Here is a 19,714-nt window from a genome sequence, read left to right as displayed (position 1 = left end):
CATTATTCACTGTTTATTATTTTCATTATTGCACTCATTCTTGTAACTCTGCCTATTTTCATTGTCGCACACCATATCTTTGTTGGGTTTTCACATTGTAGAGGAGAGAGACTTTACATAAGCTTAAGACATTTGAGGATAGCCAAGAACCCATCCCATAGAGGGGGACTGGTAACATTTATTTGTTCCCTTCACAAGTGTTATAATAAAATTATTCTTTATATATCTGGTTTCCATTGGATGATTGGAGTTATTGCTCTTTCTTTTTGTTATTTAACTATGATTGTAGCATAGATTTGGACTTTGGCAGGTTTTGTTTCTATCAGTCGCTACAGATCTACAATGTTTAGCAGCCATTTATATTGTTGAGATTGTTTGTCATCCACAATACTAAGTGGGTCCTTTTTGTACATCTTTGAGAATTAAACACTACAACAAAGTGAATGGTCAATAATTATATACACTATGTAAATTTTAGACTTAGATATCATTTCTTTCTTTTTGGGATTCGACTGCGTTAAGGAGGTCATTCATCTATGACCATATCCATGAGAGGTAGTTGTAACTGACTAATTTCTCATGAATTTTTATTTTTCCACTTAGCACTCATTGCATTGGGTGATGCTCACAGGGGTGAAGAAGTGGGATTAAAACTAGTGAAATGAATCACATAGCATTAATCGTCACTTCAGGGGCTTGCACCTGGTAACCACGACTTCCCAGGAGGTCACCCATCCCAGATCGCCTCTAGCTCAAATGCACTTGATTGTCGAGTTTTCCCCATAATCAAGCCCACTTAGCTTGCTACCTCATTTGCAAAACCTTAGAAATTATTGTGCCTCATGAACCATTCAAGTAGAGTTCCCTTCACTCTTTTGAATTTTAGACTTGTCGTATGTTTGAGGAAATGAAATTATTATTGATATTATTTTAATTTTAGATTTACATTATGAAAAAAACTGAATTGGGAAATGAAATTAGTATTAAGATGTATTTATATTGTTTTTACATCGATAGGCATTTTTCTGCAAGGTTGGCCTCGGTCGATTCATCTAATCACATTGATGTATTTTTTGACGTCCTCCTCCGAATAGAAAATTAACATGTGGGTTCAGGTTCTCAGGCCCGTGCGAGTGGAGGCCTTCACCATTTGCGATACCTATTATGTCACCTTCACCACCGATCATACCGGTTCAGGCCTTAGGCATATAAGGCTTTCACAATCTCACCTTCTCCCACAGAGAGCTCCATCAACGTTTTTGTTCTGTCCATGGTTTGCACCTATGTCGGACTCAAACCACCTTTGACCAAGAAATCTCAAATGACGCCTTTTCAATTCGGAAGCCTTTCATTGATAGAGGCCTGGAGGTATGTTGAATCAATTGTAGTCAGCGATCTATTGGCTCCCCAACCTTTCGAGAGATTAAATGATTCTTCTTCCTAGTGACTGTGTTCATCTTTTTTGCACGCGATTAAAAAATTAGAGAACAAAATAACAAAAATTTCAACAAAATAATTGATCAGGTTTAGCATTTTGTAGGAGGAGCATAGGCATGTGCATGAATGGGTGGTAGAGGCAGAGGCAGAGGCATAGGAGTGGGAAGATACAACCAACGGTATCACCACATCCACCATTCAGTAGCCTTAGCAAGAGCGATGAATTTAAAGAGAAATTTTGACTGGGCATATGACTATAATACGACTCTAATTCATCATAATTCCTTAACAGATTCAGTGCATCCTCTAATAAAACATGGCCATCTTTCATTGTGTTTTGAATTTAGTAGCAAAGAAATTGATGGTTATGTTATTAACGCTTGAAAGTACTTATTCTAGGATATATATCTTAATACTGGTTTCCTTGAAATACATGGAGTTTAGCATGACACATCTGAATCATTTTTGTCCTCTACTTCCATGCCTTTCATTTTGAAAAATCATTATACCATCAAGGGAATTCTTCTCAAACTTTCCCTTACAAATAAAATCTCTTTTATTATATCATTCAAAACCCGTCAATCAACTTCAATTATTCAATGGTTGAATCCAACATAGACTATAGGGAAAAAAATCTATATCTCTACACCCAATGCCAGTCTATCCATGCTCGTTCTATATTCATCTGTCATGATATGCTAAGAGTGAGGATTCAATACTTGGTTATGCTAATTGTTCTTGAAAAAATGAGCTATGTAACGTCTGCTACCCATAAGGACTGGATGGATCCTTCCATGGGAGAAGTAAAGGGGCCATGTCATAATCAGAAGTAGGAAATGCATGGAAGAGTTATTGAGTATTTTTCAATGTAGCAACCAATACCTCCATATATGTTTTCATTTGTGGTGGGGAATAATATTTCTAGGGAGGTTGGCCCTAGGACTAGGATTTATTCTAAACCTTTTCATGTTCCGTAATATGCAAAACATAAGTTCATAAATACAGAGGAGATAATGAATCAGGGGGGAAAGATCTTGGGTGGATATGAATGGGAGAGGCTCTATCTCCTTATCTTTCCCCTGAGTTTCCCATCTGTAGGAATGGAGAATCTTAGGTTTGTCTTCTTAATCCCCACTATCATTGCAGAGAATTTGATGGGTGGGTAGGTTGTGGCGCATGAGCTTGCACACAACTCGACTCGGAATCTCATCACCAATCCCATAAATGATGAATTTTGGCCAAATGAGGTACTATTACATACACACTTAACCGTATTTACCATATTCCATATAAAACACATTGTTGAAGATTTGATTTTTGAGGATTTATGGTTTTAATATTTGGGAAGTGCATTTTTTCATAGCTTACGAAATATGCAGAGCTAAGAATTGTTGGAATATGTATAGAGCGTGGAGTGTGATGCTTTGAACATTGTCTTAAGTTACTAATATTTGAAGGATGAGATGGTTAGATCCAAAGATATTATGAAATTTTACCAAATTGACAACAAACCAAGAAGTGGTTGATCCCAAGGATGTTTACTCTCCTGTCCCTTACAAAAATCGTTTTCAATTCCTTTTGTATATTGAGAGTTAGGTTTTACTCAGTCTCTTCTCCATTTATTGTTGCTCTATTGTATTTATGTGTTTCTTGTTTTAATTGCATTCCCATCCTCCTACAGGTAACACATAATGTCAATCTTGAGTGGGTCTAAAGTTTAGTTTTATTGATGCAAAAATCCAAACTCAATCTATTGATACCTATACTTTTTTGAGTGCTAGTTGGATGCCCTGAGTTTGATGAATTTCTAAAGAAATATATCTAATGTTTCAAGTTCCAATCCATTCATACCGATACATTCTTGGCCTTTCTAAAGAAGAATCTCCCCAACATGGAGAATAAATTCCATTTAGATGTTTGGGTAGATGGGACTTGAATTCCTCTAGATGTCATGGAGCCCATTTCCACCATCCATGATAAGGTCTTTTCTGCATCATGAGACATCATTACTGAATGAATTCCCTTTAATGAGGAAGTGAACAACTGGCAAGTTCAAGAGTGGAAGCGTTACTTGAAGATTCTCCGCAAGAAAATAAAGCCATCATGAGTGTGCAACCTTTACAAATTCTTTACACTTGCTCTATTATGATCAAATTTTTTTGCCATTGAAAATAATTTTAATAAAAATGTAGAACAAAAAAGTAATGACCATTTTTTGTTTACTTGACATGTTGTGCCCAAGTTTTCTCAATAAAACTCAAGATTCAAGACCACCAAAATTTTCTTTTATTCCTCCATTTAATTACCTACAACTTGATATCTAAAAATTAAAAGAAAGTATTGTATCCATGACCCCACTAAAGGATTCCTGCACTTGTTTGTTCCCATTTCTTGATTGGAAATGGTTGTGCTCAATAGGGTGGAATACAAATATGCATTTCTAAAATGTTTGTTTTTTTTATGCTCCAGTGTGTCTGGCTTGCTGATGCACCTACCTTGTTCTTCCAAGTAACAAAAAATATTATAACTGGAGTCTATTACCTGAGGATCCTATCACTGACATTGGCCACCTTCTTTTGATTTTAAATAGTTGTGTTACTCAAAGTGAGATACAAATACGTTGTACTAAAATGATTTCCTGTTTGGATCCTTTTATACATCTAGGTTGTTCCAAGTAAAAATAAATTATAACTATCATAATTTAAGCACACTACCAAACGATTCTTGTGCTTACATTTATTGGAAATGGATTTTCTACCTAAAAGGAAATCATGGATTTCTACCAAATTGTTTATTCTATTTTTAGGTCCTAGCATGTTTGTTTTGTTTTCAATTGAAACAATGTGTAGTGATAATATCTAATTCTCTTGCTCCATTTTTAGATATAAAATAAAAAAAACAATTAAAAAATCAAATCTTGGTGTTGGGTACAGCCCAACCTGGTCTAGTTTTGGTGAAGACTCCACATTTTGTGGAGTAGCATGCGAAGTAAAGAATGCATTAGAGCATGAAGTGGACCACACAGTGGAGAAGTGGAGTGCCAAGTGGACTGCCCAGTCGCCATACCACGCAACGTATGGGCATCAGGGTGGGCTAAAGCCCCTCCATTTTGTAGAAGAATGTAATGTTGTAAAATATCAATGGTTTTTGGACCATGGTAGCTTGTATTAGGGGAGTCCATGGAATATGGACCATGGTATTTTGATGATATATCCCTTGACGTAGTAGTATATATAAGGATCAATAATAAGAAGAAGAATGATCATTATGGTCCAAATCTATGTTTATGGTAAAATTATTGTGATATGTAACTCGTGGCGAAGAAAAGGCTCTGCAACTGACTGCACAAATGACTTGTAGTTTATTGTGTAGGTCAAGAACTATTTGTTTTACAATATTAGTTATTATAACCAATAGTTCTTGTGGACATAGTCCCACATTGGGATGAACCATGGTAATATTTATGTCTTCATGTGTATCTTTTATTATTATCTGTTGTAACGTAGCAGCTTACTATAATGCATTTTATTACAACGCAGTAATGATTATAGGTTTATATGATATATTTATGTATGTGGCGAAGTAATCTATGTGTGTTAAAGATATAAGAACATAAAATTACTACATCACATCATCCTCAAGGCTATGGAAACATGGTTCTATATCCTCCCATAGTCACTTTGGGTGAGACTGCGATTTGCTGGCAGGTCGTTGCCAAAAGGACCAGTGATTAAGGGTTTTGTTGGTGCGTATTATAGATCAAAATTGAGTCAGCCTAATCATAACCAAAAAATGGTTCCATTGTCAAGACTAGGATCTATTTTAGGGATATGTTTGTGTGGCATTCGTCGAAGAAGGAGATTCAAGATTGGCTAGAATCGAAGGAGTGAGAATTTGTAAATCAAGAGAACAAAAACCTTCATCTCAAGTCTGAAGCTTGGTTACAAAGATATATTTTCACATATCAATATGAAATTTTCTTATCATCATTTCCTGTTGAACTGTATGAGTGGATATCAAGGTTTACCGAAAGAAAGACCTATTTTAAGGGCGGAGAACCTACGACGTGGACTCTTGAATTGATATAATGACTGAAGAGAACTAAAAACATGATTTCAAGGGCTATTGATTTCTGGATTGATAACATCTTGGGAGAGTTTATTATTAAGTTCACATTAGACCAGTCTGTGTCCTAAAACAAAGCAAAATGACAATTCTTCAAAAGTCTGCAAGGCAAGTAATTGAAATCTTTGAAACTCTGGAATAAGATCCTTCTATATGAAAAATGAGTTTTATGGATGCAACCAGATTGTTAGTTGACTCATGTTTGTAATAGGAGAAAGTAGATCTGAGTAATAGTTTAGAACAACGAGAAGTGGAAAAAGATATGTAATAGATACTAGAAAGAGAGCTCATGGACAAGATACAAATACCTTTGTAGAGGTTGAGTATAGTCCTCTTTTGAGTGAGTCTAAAATTGAAAGAGAAGATAACCACCCTAATAACCCTTAGGTAGCTCCATAGTATTCACCTTCCAAGTTTGAGAGTCTATAGACGCTGGAATCTAGCAATAACCAGGGTTTTTTTGGCTATCCCCCTCCCCCTCCCGCTCGCCCTTCTCCCACTACTCATCCTACTCCCCATCTCCCTCCCCCTTCCCCTCTCCCTCCAAGAATAAATATGACTGATGATATGAAGCTACTTGCTTTCAAAGGAATTGCATCGAAGGATCTAAAGAAGTTTTGTTTTTTATGTGAAGCTGTATGGACCGCGAAGCAGATCAATGATGAAAATATAAAGAAATCACATCTCATTACGACATTACGAGATAGATATATGACATAGTATATGAAGTATTTCAATAATCAAATTAAAATATTTGTATATATTTAAACAACGTTTATAAGAGAATTTAAGAAGTCGAAGTCCGAGTCACAGTGCATCACTGAATTAAAATAAATTAAACAGAAACCTAGTAAGTATGTTTGGGAATTTGATGAGAGATTTAAGGAATTGTTAGATCAAGTAAGCTTTGTAATAGCTTCGCATCAACATCAATAATGGTTTATGGCTGCGTTGTTACCACATATTAGACTACCATTTATGGAACAAAAGATAAAAAGTCAACCCGAAGCTCTGCATCTTGCGATGGAGTTGGAAGCTTCACTTGTAGTTGATAATAAACCATGTATTCAACATATTTAGAGTCATCTCACAAACCTAACCTTGCAGATACAAGATATCAAGAAAAGAAAAGAAATCATAGAAAATATGGTGTACAAAGTGTATATTGGAGGGCCATTTTAAAGAAAAATGTCCTATCTTTAGGGATTACATGGCTAGTGGGGCGCCAAATGGCTTAAATGTAAGATCCAACCTATGGTGCAAGATATGAAAGACTAGAGGCTAACATCGCTCAGAAGATTGTTACATGTTACAAAAATATGTGTAGACTCCAAGGAACATATATTGCAAATTTTGTAAATCAATAGGACACGATGAGAACAATTATCGAGCGTATGAACTAATGATGGAACACAATGATGACACATATAGAATACAAGCAAAAGAATATGGACATGAAGGCAGTGGAAAACACGAAGGTCGAGGAGGCTAGCAAGGAAGAGGTTAAGGTGTTGGAGCTGGTCAAGGAAGTGGATAGATTATTTGCTATAACTGTGGCTAGGCAGGTCAGTTTGCGAGAGATTATCAAAACCCTACTACGACATGTAAGTACTATAAATATTTTGACCATGTAATTGAATAATGCCTTGTACTTATGAAAAAAATGGAAGAGAAAGGGAATCGACAACCAAAACAGAATATTCAAATGATGACCACTGAAAGAAGGAATGACAAATGGCGAATTAGTATTGTTACTAGAAGTGGAGCTATGATCGCTAGTGATAAAAAAGATGGAAAGTAAGAATCTAAAACTTCATGGGTTAGAAAAACTATTGAGAAAGCTCATGTTTTTTATAGTCAGAAGGAAAAACAAGTGTTTATGGAAGAAAATTGAAGCTTTATGGGTGTTGGAGATTCGACCTCTAGTGTATAGCAAAAGTAGAAAACTAGGTGCGATGTATCATTAGCTTCAACATAGAATCAAGTTTCGATGCAGAATCGAACCTCGACCCAAGATCAAGCACCGACATAGGAAGAGGAGTTAGCAAATGAGGGAGGTACTTTAAAGTCTTTTCTACAAACTTGTATGAAATTATTAAGAGATCAAATCGCTATAGAAGGACTTCAGCAATTGAAAGATTCTTATGCATCAAAACAAACATCGGGAAGTGAGATGCGCACAATGAATAATTTTCATCGATAGAGGAGCACTAGAAGAGAAATGAGGCTTAGTGTGTAGATAGGAGAATATGAAAAATATCAAGTTATTCTAGATCTCGGATGTGATTCTAAAGTTTTGACAAAGCAGACATGGGAATTAATGGGTAAGCCGAAGCTACAACGACTACCTATTCAGTTAAGGATGGAAAATCAACAAAATATCTTTCCCGTAGGAAGACTACCAGGTGTAACAATGAATATTGAAGGAGTCAGCACTACCGTTGACTTTGAAGTCATAAAGAACATTGATGATAGTAACCCTTATCTTGCATTGCTTAGACTTGACTGGGAATTTGATAATATGGCCATAATTAATTTGAAGAAGAGGAAGATGATATTTGAAGGAATTAATATGAGAGTAATTGTTCCTTTGGATCCATAAGAAGGAGTAATATATAAAGAACTAGTTAAAGAAGAGTACTACGTAGCTGATATAGATAATCTTTATCAAATGACAACACAAGAGAAATATTTTTTTAACCCTACTACAGAAGGGTTTCAAAGCATGATAGTTCTTCTGCATCAGACTCAGAAGAAGAATTGGAGAATTGGTAAAAAAAACTACATGAAGTATCTACAAGGTGTTGTGCAAGAATTTCCAAATCAGTTCGTTGCATGACATCTGAGGTATGTAATTTGCCTTCTTATGATGGCTTAGGTGATGTGAATATTTTTCTTGATGAATATGAGGAACATGTTCCAGAAATTCAAAGATTGTTAGCCTTGGATATAGCCCTGAAAGCTACTCCTGCTAGATGGTGGGGTGCACACAAGAAGAATATAGAAGGCTAGAAAGAATGTCGAAGATTGATGTGGATAAGGTTTGGACAGATAGATACAGAAATAGAGATAAAATATGATGGTGAAACTAACCCTAGGAAGCATATCCAGCTATGCACTACATCATGGAAGGAGATTCCATAGAAAGAATGAGTACATGGATTCATTCATAAATTAGAGACAATCTTGAAGAACTGGTACTTAGAAACATAACTTCGACATGGTACAGTAAACTGGAAAGACATGGTTGATGGTTTCATATTAAAATTTAGCTTTGAAGATGATTGTCCATACATAGATTTGGCCCTTTAGATAGTTAAGAAGAAAATCTTTGAGAATGTAACTCCACTGACATGGAAACAACCTTATTGGGTTGCACAGATAGAAAATTAACTAGAATGCCATAACCTTACTATAGAAGAGGAAGAAGATCCTCACAACATCGACATAACGTAATCAAAAAGATATCATGAAGTAAATGGACCTAAGTTGGGGATACTAGATATAATGAAGCCATTGAAGACCGAGAAGGTGAACATAGGATCAGATAAGGAACCAAAGTTTGCAACAATAAGAGATTATTAGGATGAAGAGACAGTCAGTAAAGCTACAGAATTACTTCATGAATATAAATAATTGTTTCCCACAATGTTTTCAGAAATGAAGGGTATAGTAGGAGATCTAGGAGTTATGAAGATTCCCCTTAAACATGATGTGAAGCCAGTCAAGCAAAGACCTTACAAATTGAACCCAAAGTATACGGAGAAAGTAAATATAGAGCTGGATAATATGACAGGAGAAGGAATTATTGAACCAGTAGAAGAATCAGAATGGGTAAGTCCAATGGTGGTGGAAGAGAAAAATACTCAAGGAGAAATCACGATTTGTGTTGATTTGAGAAAGTTAAACAATGCATGTTTACATAATCCATTTCCCGCCCCTTTCACAAATGAAGTGATAGACAATGTAGGAGGTCAAGAAGCTTATTCATTTACAATGGATTTTTAGGTTGTCATTAGATTATGATTGCACCTGAAGATCGGAATAAGACCACGTTTGCTACAAAATGGCGCTTATATCAATATACAGTAATTCCTGTTGGGTTATAGAATGCCCCTGCTATATTTTATAGTGTGGTGGTTGCAGCTTTTAAAAATATATCCAAAATTTTTTGGAGGTATACTTTTATGATTGGACAATATTTGGGTTGCTAAGAAAACATATTGGAAGTTTAAGACTTATGCTTGACACATGTAGACAATATCACATCTCTTTGAATTTAAAGAAGTGCATATTTTGTGTACCTTTTGGTATACTTTGGGACATATTTTTTGCAAGCAAGGATTAATGGTGGACGCTACTAATATTGCTATCATTGTGAATTTGTCTCCACTTGAGACAGTAAGTTAGCTTTGCAGTACATTGGGACATACTCAGTATTATAGGAAATTCATCAAAGGGTATGCGCAGATCACTTCACCTATGGAGAAGTTGTTAAAGAAGGATGTAACTTTTCAGTGGGATGAAGAATGTCTAAAGAGCATTGACATGTTGAAAGAAAAGATGGTAGTTTCACCTATATTAGTGTTCCTTTATTGGAATAAGGAATTCCATGTTCACGTGGATGCCTCTTGTATAGCTTTGGGAGTGGTATTAGTACAAACTAGTGAAGTAGAAATTGATCATCCTATAGCCTTTGCAAGTAGAAAGTTGTTCAAGGTAGAAAATAATTACACAACTATAGAAAGAGAAGGATTTACTATCGTATATTCTTTGTAGAAATTTAGATATTATCTGTTGGGTTCAAATTTTAAAATCTTTATAGATCATTTTGCACTGAAGTATATAGTTAATAAGCATGTCTTATGAGGAAATATTTGCATATGGTTACTATTATTTCAAGAATATGACTTTTAGTTCATTGCTAAACTAGGAAGACTGAATCTAGGACCTGGCCATTTGTCAAGGTTGGAAATAAGGGAAGAACCAACCAGCATAGAAGATAATCTCCCTCATTAACAATTATTTGCAACCAGAACTATAGATGACCATTTTACACGTATTATTCAGTTTTTGAACATAGGAATGGCTCCTTTTGAATATACTATTGAGCAGAAGAAAAAAATAGGGGTCAAGGCAACTGAATTTTCCTTAATAACAAGACAGTTATATAAGATGGGACTAGATGAGATACTATGTAGGTATGTCTCTGAACATGAAAGACAAGTGATTCTAAAAGAGGCTCATGAAGGCGCACCTAGTGGACATTAGGCAGGGAAAACTAGTGCCCAAAATATTTTGAGAGCATGATTGTTGTGCCCTACACTACACAAAGATGCAAAGGATTATGACACAACATGTGATGTATGTCAAAGAATAGGAAAACCTTTAAGAATATATGAGGTTCCACTAGTACCAAAAGTTACATTGTAGGGTTTTGATAAATGGGATATTGATTTTGTTGGATCTATCAACCCACTTGGAAAGAGGACTGGTGCAAAGTACATAATTACTGTAAATGACTATTTGACAAGGTGGGAAAAAGCACAACCAGTAAAGGATTGTAGCGTAAAGACTTCTGTGAATTCTAATTTTGAATACATACTATCAAGATATGGATATACAAATATTTTGATGAGTGACCAAGGTTCCCACTTCCTGAATAAAACCATTGAAGCATTGACTGAGGAATTCCAAGTTTGTGATCAGAAGAGTACTCCTTATCACCCTTAGGCGAATGGAACAGTAGAATCATTTAATAATATTTTAGGGAATGCACTTACTAAGGTATGAAATGTGAATAGAGATGATTGTAACCTAGAATCCAAACAATATTATGGGTTTATAGGACTACATGAAAGAAGTTAATAGGCTAGACTCCCTTCAGATTAGTTTATGGGTAAGAAGTTGTGATGCCCATGGAATACATTGTGCCTAGCTTGAGGATTGCAACTTTTAAATATATGGCAGACCCTAACATAATGGAGGAAAGAATGTCGCAGTTGATTTCTTTAGAGGAAAACAAATTTATAGGAGGATTCCATCAACAAGTACAAAAAGCAAGAGAAAACGCTTGGCATGATAGACATATTAAGAGAAATAAGTTTCAGGTAGGGGACCTTGTTCTCCTATATGACAATAAGTTTGTGAAATTTCCAAGGAAATTCAAGATGAATTGGTTAAGCCCCTACATTATCAAGCATGTTATTGATGCAAGCGCAGTTCAATTAGCAAAGTCAAATGGAGAATTGACTAAGGGAAAAGTAAATGGCAGTAGTTTGAAGATGTACAGGGAAGGCTCTACCCCTACAACCTTGCTCTAAAGAAGAAAGGGGAAAAGTCGTAGTGCCACCTACAGTTGAAAGTGGGCATGGACTATAAACTACATTGCAGAAAGAACTTTGCATAGGAGGCTACTTCGCTATAGTCTGGATTATGTCAAAGTCAATAGGAGTTGTGACGCAAGAAAAATGTTCTTTACACTATCGGATGTGTCGAATTTCACCAAAAAATAGAAATATGACCATTAAGAGGGGAAATATGCGGAAAATTGCATTTATGAGGACAAATTCACAAGATCTAAGGATAGATATGAAATTAATGAACACAATCTAAATGCAATCTAGAAAATATCTAATCTAATGATGGGTTTGAATTTTATACTTGTTATAAAAAGTTTCCTCCCACGCAAATCGAACACTACTGAATTGAGAATTCGAGTACTGATACTGCAAAGAAATTTCAAAGAATTTCCGCATGAATGTCCGGTCAAGCGAAGAATTTCTGCATATGTTCAATGAGAGAGTCTTGGAAGGATCCATTGAAGCATCTACTGTAGGAACCATTGGTATGCCCACAACATCAGCTGAGATGACCACAACAACATCTTCTACAACAACATCAACCATAATATCATCAACACAAAAAAAACGAAGATCGTCGAGGAAGAAACTGACCAAGGAAGAGAGAACTAAGAAGAAATAGGATAAGAAATTTGTCAAACCTCAACAACAACCTGAGCAAGTCATAAATAGTGAGGAAAAAGCGGAGCATGCAGAACATATGGAAATAGAGGGCATAGCATATTCACCTCTACCATCATACATTTCGCTGAGGAAACCAAATGAAAAACCTGTCAAAGACTCGAAGGATGCAAAGTTCGGCATGACACCCCTATTGCTAGAAAAAGTACCATTTATTGGGGAATTACTTAGAAAATACTGTAGTTGAAGTTCGCAGATTATGACTTTAACGATAGGAAGAAGTACCCTTAGTTCACACTAGACCAGTATTTCAAACAGGTGTAATACCCAAACAATGGAGTAATAAGGATAAAACCACAACAATTGGTAAATGGGGTGGTGAAGTCAGGACTACTAAATACGTTAAATGTGCCGCACTTTAGCAGAAGTTTGAGGCACAGAGCGTGTGATGGTTAGTTTCTCATGCTGGTACATGATGGATGCTCATGGATGGGAAATAAGATCCCTATAGATCCAATGTTGATCTAGAGGATCATGATACTACCATACCTAGGGAGGAACCCTACAGAGGAGTTCATTGGAAAGGATCAAGACTGCATCATAGTAAACAGTATGAAGAAGAAGTTTGGGATAGAAAAAGCAAAAAGAGGCTACGACATGAATTCAATTAGTGCCCAGGATTCGTAAATTTAGTGTGTTCTAAATTGCTGATTAAAATGTCAATCCGGGATTCGTAAACTGACGAAGTGAAGTATACTATATGTACAAGATAACCATTTTCTTATCCTTTTGTCATTTTTGAGTTTTTTTTAGTTTGTTTTAGGATTTATCTTTTATGGATTCCCTAGTGTGTGTGATGGCAAAATTGAAAGTTAAGTATGGATGGTAATGGCGATTTCTACAGTGATTTTCCAAACTTAAAAATGTTCAAAAAGAAAGCTCTAAACTAACTATAATGAAATCAATTCTTAAGAGGAAGTAAATGTATCAAACAGTGAACTAATGACAATGGCCCAGTATCCTTGCTGCTGTATGAAAAAGAAAGTAAAAACTGAACTTAAAGCAACTCAAAGACTGAAACCAAAGCAACTAATTCACACTGCTTAAACCCTTCTAATCCTTTACCCTTCAACGCAATCTGCCTTATGGGAAGCAATCATGAACAAGTTAAGCAATATGATATCTAAATTGCAGGAAATTAAATTGCATAAAGGAAACTAATCACACTACTTCAACTCTTCTGATCCTTTACCCTTCAACTCAATCTGCCTTATGGGAAGCAATCATGAACAAGTTAAGCAATATGATATCTAAATTGCAGGAAACTAAATTGCATAAAGGAAACTAATCACACTACTTCAACTCTTCTGATCCTTTACCCTTCATCTCAATTTGCCTTATGGGAAGCAATCATGAACAAGTTAAGCAATATGATATCTAAATTGCAAGAAAGTAAACTAAATCACACTACAATAAGTAATATTCTGATTCCTTACTAATAGAGTCACTTGACTATAGAAATAAACCATAAACAAATGAGTAGTATGATGTCTAAGTAGCATAAAAATAAATAAGCAAAACAAAATTTGAAAAATGACAGTGCTGGAATTAAACTTCAGAAAATGAAAATTAGCAGGAAGGACAAGATGATCTCATATGTCAGTAGTTATAAAAAAAAAATATGTAAATCTGCCCAGGCTACCTACAACAAAACCTGTAAAAGAAGCACTGATCAGCTAATAGTTAGAAAAGAAACATAAAGGAAATATAGACAGCAATGATCATTAGAACAGCACACTATATATACAAGAAATGATTGAAAGAAAGTAGTAAATGAAAGCAAGTAGAAACTATACAAGTCTCTGGTGTACAGGGGCCCTCTGCAACCTCAGCCAATCAATCATTTAGTCACAAATCCGATTCAAAAAAACTGTCTTCTCATGTATTTAAAGTGAAATGCAGTACAGTGGGTGACAACAGTCGAAATTACAATATGAAAGCTAATCCTTCAGCGTATATCAACGCGTTATTTATAAGAAAAAGATGCTGCAACTAATTCCTACATTTATGCTGCTAAAAGACACGTAAATCCCTTTAGCCGAGATCTAGCGTGGTGGTCATGAATTCATGGAGTGGTGGCTGCTTGGTTTAGTTCACGGGTTGCTCTCCAGGTGTGCCAATACCTCCGAAAACTGAGGATCGTGCCCCGCAAACCTTCACTTGGGCAAAAGAGAGCCGTGCCACCGCGAAATTCTTCATTTGGCCCTTCCTTTGACCATCCTTGACCGCGACTGTTTATGAATGATTTGGCTGATCTGAGGGGACACACCCCATTTACACGTCACGTACAGCTTACCCATGTGGCTGGTTTCTCCATCGGACACCTGTAGCATAGCCTTTAACAAAATGGCTGCGGAAACTTGGGTTGGCTGTGGAAAGTGACAAGTTTCCGCAGCTACTTGAACAAAAATCTAAATCAAACAACAATCATAAGCATAGTTAGGAAACCATTCCATAAGTTCTTTTGAAACTATTATGAAACGATTTGACAGCTTGGTGGATGAAGTAAATGGAAAAAGAAGGCTGAAAGGGTATATAGGGAAGTGCAGGTTTGGGACTCAACATACCCCCACTGTGAAGGTGTTGCATGTCCTCATGCAACCAAAATTTAATCACCCCTTTCTAATCCATATGTTCTGATGCTTCTACTAGGACATCTAGCCCTCTTTTCTTCTTCTTTGGTGCTACCACCATTCTTGGTTTCCTTATTAGACACTTGAACTTGAGATTAATCAATGCTCTGCTCAACTTTTTGCACTTTTTCTTCAGCTTCTTGTTTTTCTTTTGCGATAGTCCTAAATGGAGCATAGCGTTATCATGGATAATCTTGTCTACCTTGCTCTACTCTTTGAGTGCTTCATTTCCTGCTTGATACGCCTATTTAGGACTTCTAATTCAAATACCTCCTGTTTCAAGGACTGAACTTGTGCATCTAGTGGCAGAATGGTGCTTGGACTTGCAGCTGATTTTTCTAATGATTCCAAGTAGTCATATACTTCCTGTTGATTGGGGTCTACTTCAAGTGTCTTTCTTGGACTGAGTTCAAAATCTGGTGGAGGAGGAGGACTGCTCTCCAACTCTGGCCGAGAAGGGCTTTCATCATGTGTAGGACTGATTTCAATGCTTGGTTGAGGATGAGGTGGACTACGGCCAGCTGGAGTTTTCTCAGGTGTCTCTACACCTAAGTCAATGAAGTGGGGCCGTTTTATTTGCGTTTTACTCCCTTTTCCTCTTAACCTTGTGCTTCTCCTTAAGTATGGTGGACTAGTGCTCTTTTCTTGTATACTCTGTTTTCCTTTTGCCTTTTTCTTTGCTATAGTAGTAGCCTGAAGATGTACTAATCTTTCTGACAGTGATTGATAATCCTCCTCTATGGATTGCTCATGGGATGGATAGACTTCTTGGATGGTTCTTTTGCCCTTTTCTTTCTTCTGTTTCTTGTCTTTAGCTTTATCTTCTTCTTCTTTTTGGTCAGTTTCTTGAGTTTCTATAGTAGGGGAGTCTTGGACTGTAGTGTTCTTTTCTCTCCTCCTACTTTTTCTTGGTGTCCTCGTTGTGCTACTTTTAGAGGCCTCAGATGGCTCTTGGAAGTAGTTTCTTATCAAAAATTGCTCCCATGTATCTTTGTTTTTCCTTAAGTGGTCTTCAATAAGAATTTTTATAAGTCCATGATGGTATAGATGAGGGTCTATATTGCCTATGTGTTTTTGGACTGTAATGCTCATTTTCTTCAAACTCAAGAGCAAGAAATAAGGCAAATTAAGAGCCCGATTTTCTAAGAAATTCATCAGTAGTCTAGCATGGTACATATACATCGAACCGAAGCATCCTTCATAGGTGACAAATTTTTGGATAACTAATAGTAGGCTAGCCCATTCTTCCTTCAATGCATGAACAGGGATTCCTTTAGTAAACACGGTAGTGTCCATACCTGGGTTTCTTAGCATGATTCTCCATGCCTGCTCATCCACGCTTTTATTTTTGAACCATCTTTCACCTTCCTGAGGTAAGCCTGTAGCAGCTGCTACCGTTGTTTCGGTCACTGTAAGCTTCAAATCTCCAATCTCCACTTTCTGACCATCAAATGACTGTGCAAAAGCCTTGGTTACTTCTTTGTTATAGCCTTTAATCCTTTGAATGAATCGTAACCACTTAGCTTTCTTCAGTAAATCCTTGGCCTGAGGGTAACCTTCTAAGTATTTTGGTCCTTCTGGCTCTGCCCTGAGTAGTTTTCCCATTTCTTTCCCTGTTTCGGATTTCGGCTAAGGATACAATTTTTAACAGAGGACGGTAGTTCGATTGTAGGGTTTATGGTAAAAGGTAATGGTTGCAATCGATAGCAGATGACGGGAATGCTTCGGATTACAGGCAGAACAGAGGATAGACAATGGTGAATGGGTTTACAAACTGAAGTGCATGTATATGAAAGGAAGCTCTTAAATGAAATGGTAAGTGACCGGTAGTGGAGGCGAGATCTTTTTGAATTAACGGTTGTGTACGGGAGATTACATGTTTTAATAGATAGCTGCCGAAAATACGGTGAAGAAGAGCCGTAAGGAGATTGGTCACATCTCATGTGCGCAGGTGGCAAATGAAGTGCAGTTAACTTGAGTTTAAACCCAAAAAACCCATCATGAGACCGTTAAGAAATGAATGCTTGGTGTATGGAGTAATTTCGTGGGATAGGAGTGGTAATGGAGCTATCATATCGAATCATTGCACATAGTAGAACTCTTCATGGTTTGATGACTATGCATAATCATGACTTCAATTGCTATTTGATAAAAAGTTTTGCTCGTACCTTTGGAAACTTTGTCATTTCTTGCCCATAGCTTTTAGCCAACTGTTCTTTCTTGATATCTTGGAGATGCTCCATGTCTTCATTGTATTTTCTCAGTTACACCTGCATTTTCATGATTTCTGTACTAACATTTTGATTGTATTTGAAAAAAAGAGTGATGGTGGCTGCGGAAATCGTTTCTGGCTGCAGAAACTGTTTCTGGCTGCGGAAACTGCTTCCAGCTGCGGAAACTGGGACAACACCCACTTAGCTGAACAAATGTGGTTAGAAAAGAACTAACTGAGTGGAAATAGTTCTAAAAGGAACTTTTATTGATGAAATGAGAATGAATTGAGTGGAATGGAATGAAAATGAAGGGGAGTGAAATGAAGAGAAAATGTGAATGAGATGGAGGTGAAGTGAAATGGAAAATGAGGTGGAGTGAAGATGGAAAGAGAAGGAGAGGAGATTTTTTTTTAGAAAATATAGAGTGTCAAGTGTCCTTGGTTTTCACTCGATATTTTCTGTATAAGACTGCCAATCTATGATTGGTTTTCAGGCTTATACAATTTTGTTTTTTTTTTTTAACTGAAAGAATAAAAGGCTAGGCTGGTGGGGAAGAAGGATTCTTCTCCACCAGCCTTATTTCAGAATTCTCTTGGAACATCTTGACAAATTCTTCTCTTGAGAGTGGCTTATGATAAATTTTCAATCGGTGGCCATTCACAAGAAAAGAAATCTGAAATTCATTAATGGTCTTGACTCTTACTGCTCCATTATTAAAGACTTTGTCAATTTCATATGGCCCAAGCCAATGGGTCTGAAATTTACCTTTAAAGTCTTTGAACTTGGAATCAAACAGTAATGCCCAATCTCCCTCTTGAAACTTTCTCTCTTTGATGTATCTGTCATGCCATTTAGCTCTTTGATGTTGAACTAGATCAGTCTTTAAAATTGCTTCTTGTCTGATTTCATCTAGCTCATTCAGCTGCTCCATTCTGTGCTTTTGGGCTTCTGATAGATTCATCCCCAACTGGACTGCCATCTTGAAAGTCTTGACTTGAAACTCAATGGGGAGCAGGACTTCTTTCCCATAAACAAGTTCATAGGGAGAATGTCCTGTTGTATTCTTCCATGTAGTTCTGTAGGCCCATAAGGCTTTAGGAAGCCTTTCTACCCAATCTTTTCTGTGTAGATGAACAGTTTTGGTGATGATGCTTTCAAGAACTTTGTTTGTAGACTCCACCTGGCCATTTGCTTGCGGATGGTAAGGAATAGATTTTCTGTGCTTGATTTTGTATTCTTCCATTAGCTTCTCCATCAAGTTAGATGTAAATTGACTTCCCTGATCTGTCACAATTTCTCTTAGGACACCAAAACGAGTAAGAATATCCTCAAAAAGAAATTGAACAACTGAATTTTCAGTGGCAAAAGGCAATGCTTTAGCTTCTACCCATTTAGTGACATAATCAGTGCATACTAATATATACTTTTTCTGTTTAAATGGTGGATTAATAGGTCCAATGAAATCTAAAGCCCATTTTTCAAAGGGTTCGACGAGTACCTATGGTTGTAATGGAATTTCATTTGAAAGAGTCGATCTCCCAACTCTTTGGTAGCTGTCACACCTTCTGACATATTGTTTTGCATCTTTGAAAAGGGAAGGCCAATAATATCCTAAAGAAAGGATTTTATAGGCCGTCCTTTTGTCAGCAAAGTGTCCACCGCATGGTTCATCATGACATGCCTTGAGGATGTCAGGCATTTCATCTTCCTGAACATATCTTCTGATCACACAATCTAGCCCTGTTTTAAACAATTCATTAGAAATCTATGAATAACTTGAACTCTCCTGAATAATTTTTCTTTTTTCACCAGGAAATAGATGTGGAGGTAGCTTTCCTATAGCCAGATAGTTAGCAATATCTGCATACCAAGGAGTCTTAGTAGTTATTGTAAATAGATACTCATCTGGGAACTTATCCTCTACAGGAGAATCTTCATTAGTATTTTGGATTCTATACAAGAAATCAGCTACTGTATTTTGTTTCCCTGGTCTATCCAACACAGTAATATTGAATTCTTGTAAAAGTAAGAGCCATCTTGTAACTCCGCCATTAGTAACAGGTTTATTCATGAGATATCTAATTGCAGAATGATCAGTATGGACAAAAGTTTCATAGCCAGTTATATAGTGTCTAAACTTATTGATTGCATGAACAACAGCTAAGAACTCTTTCTCAGTCACAGTATAGTTTAACTCAGTGGGAGTCAAATTTTTACTGGTGTAGTAAATGGCATAAGAAACTAAATCCTTTTGTCCCAACAC

The 19,714-nt window shown here is 36.5% G+C and overlaps 1 pseudogene; it reads left to right on the top strand.

The window, feature by feature from the left end:
* The first annotated feature begins 1,656 nt into the window (after positions 1-1,656).
* Positions 1,657-19,714, top strand: part of LOC149196282 (leucine aminopeptidase-like) — a 31,855-nt pseudogene continuing 13,797 nt past the window's right edge.

This window comes from Pinus tabuliformis, chromosome 2_2 (assembly GCF_031772625.1).
Source record: "Pinus tabuliformis cultivar Carrire ecotype Pingquan chromosome 2_2, CPIR1, whole genome shotgun sequence".
Lineage (NCBI taxonomy): Eukaryota > Viridiplantae > Streptophyta > Pinopsida > Pinales > Pinaceae > Pinus > Pinus tabuliformis.
This window is presented reverse-complemented; position numbering and strand designations above follow the sequence as displayed.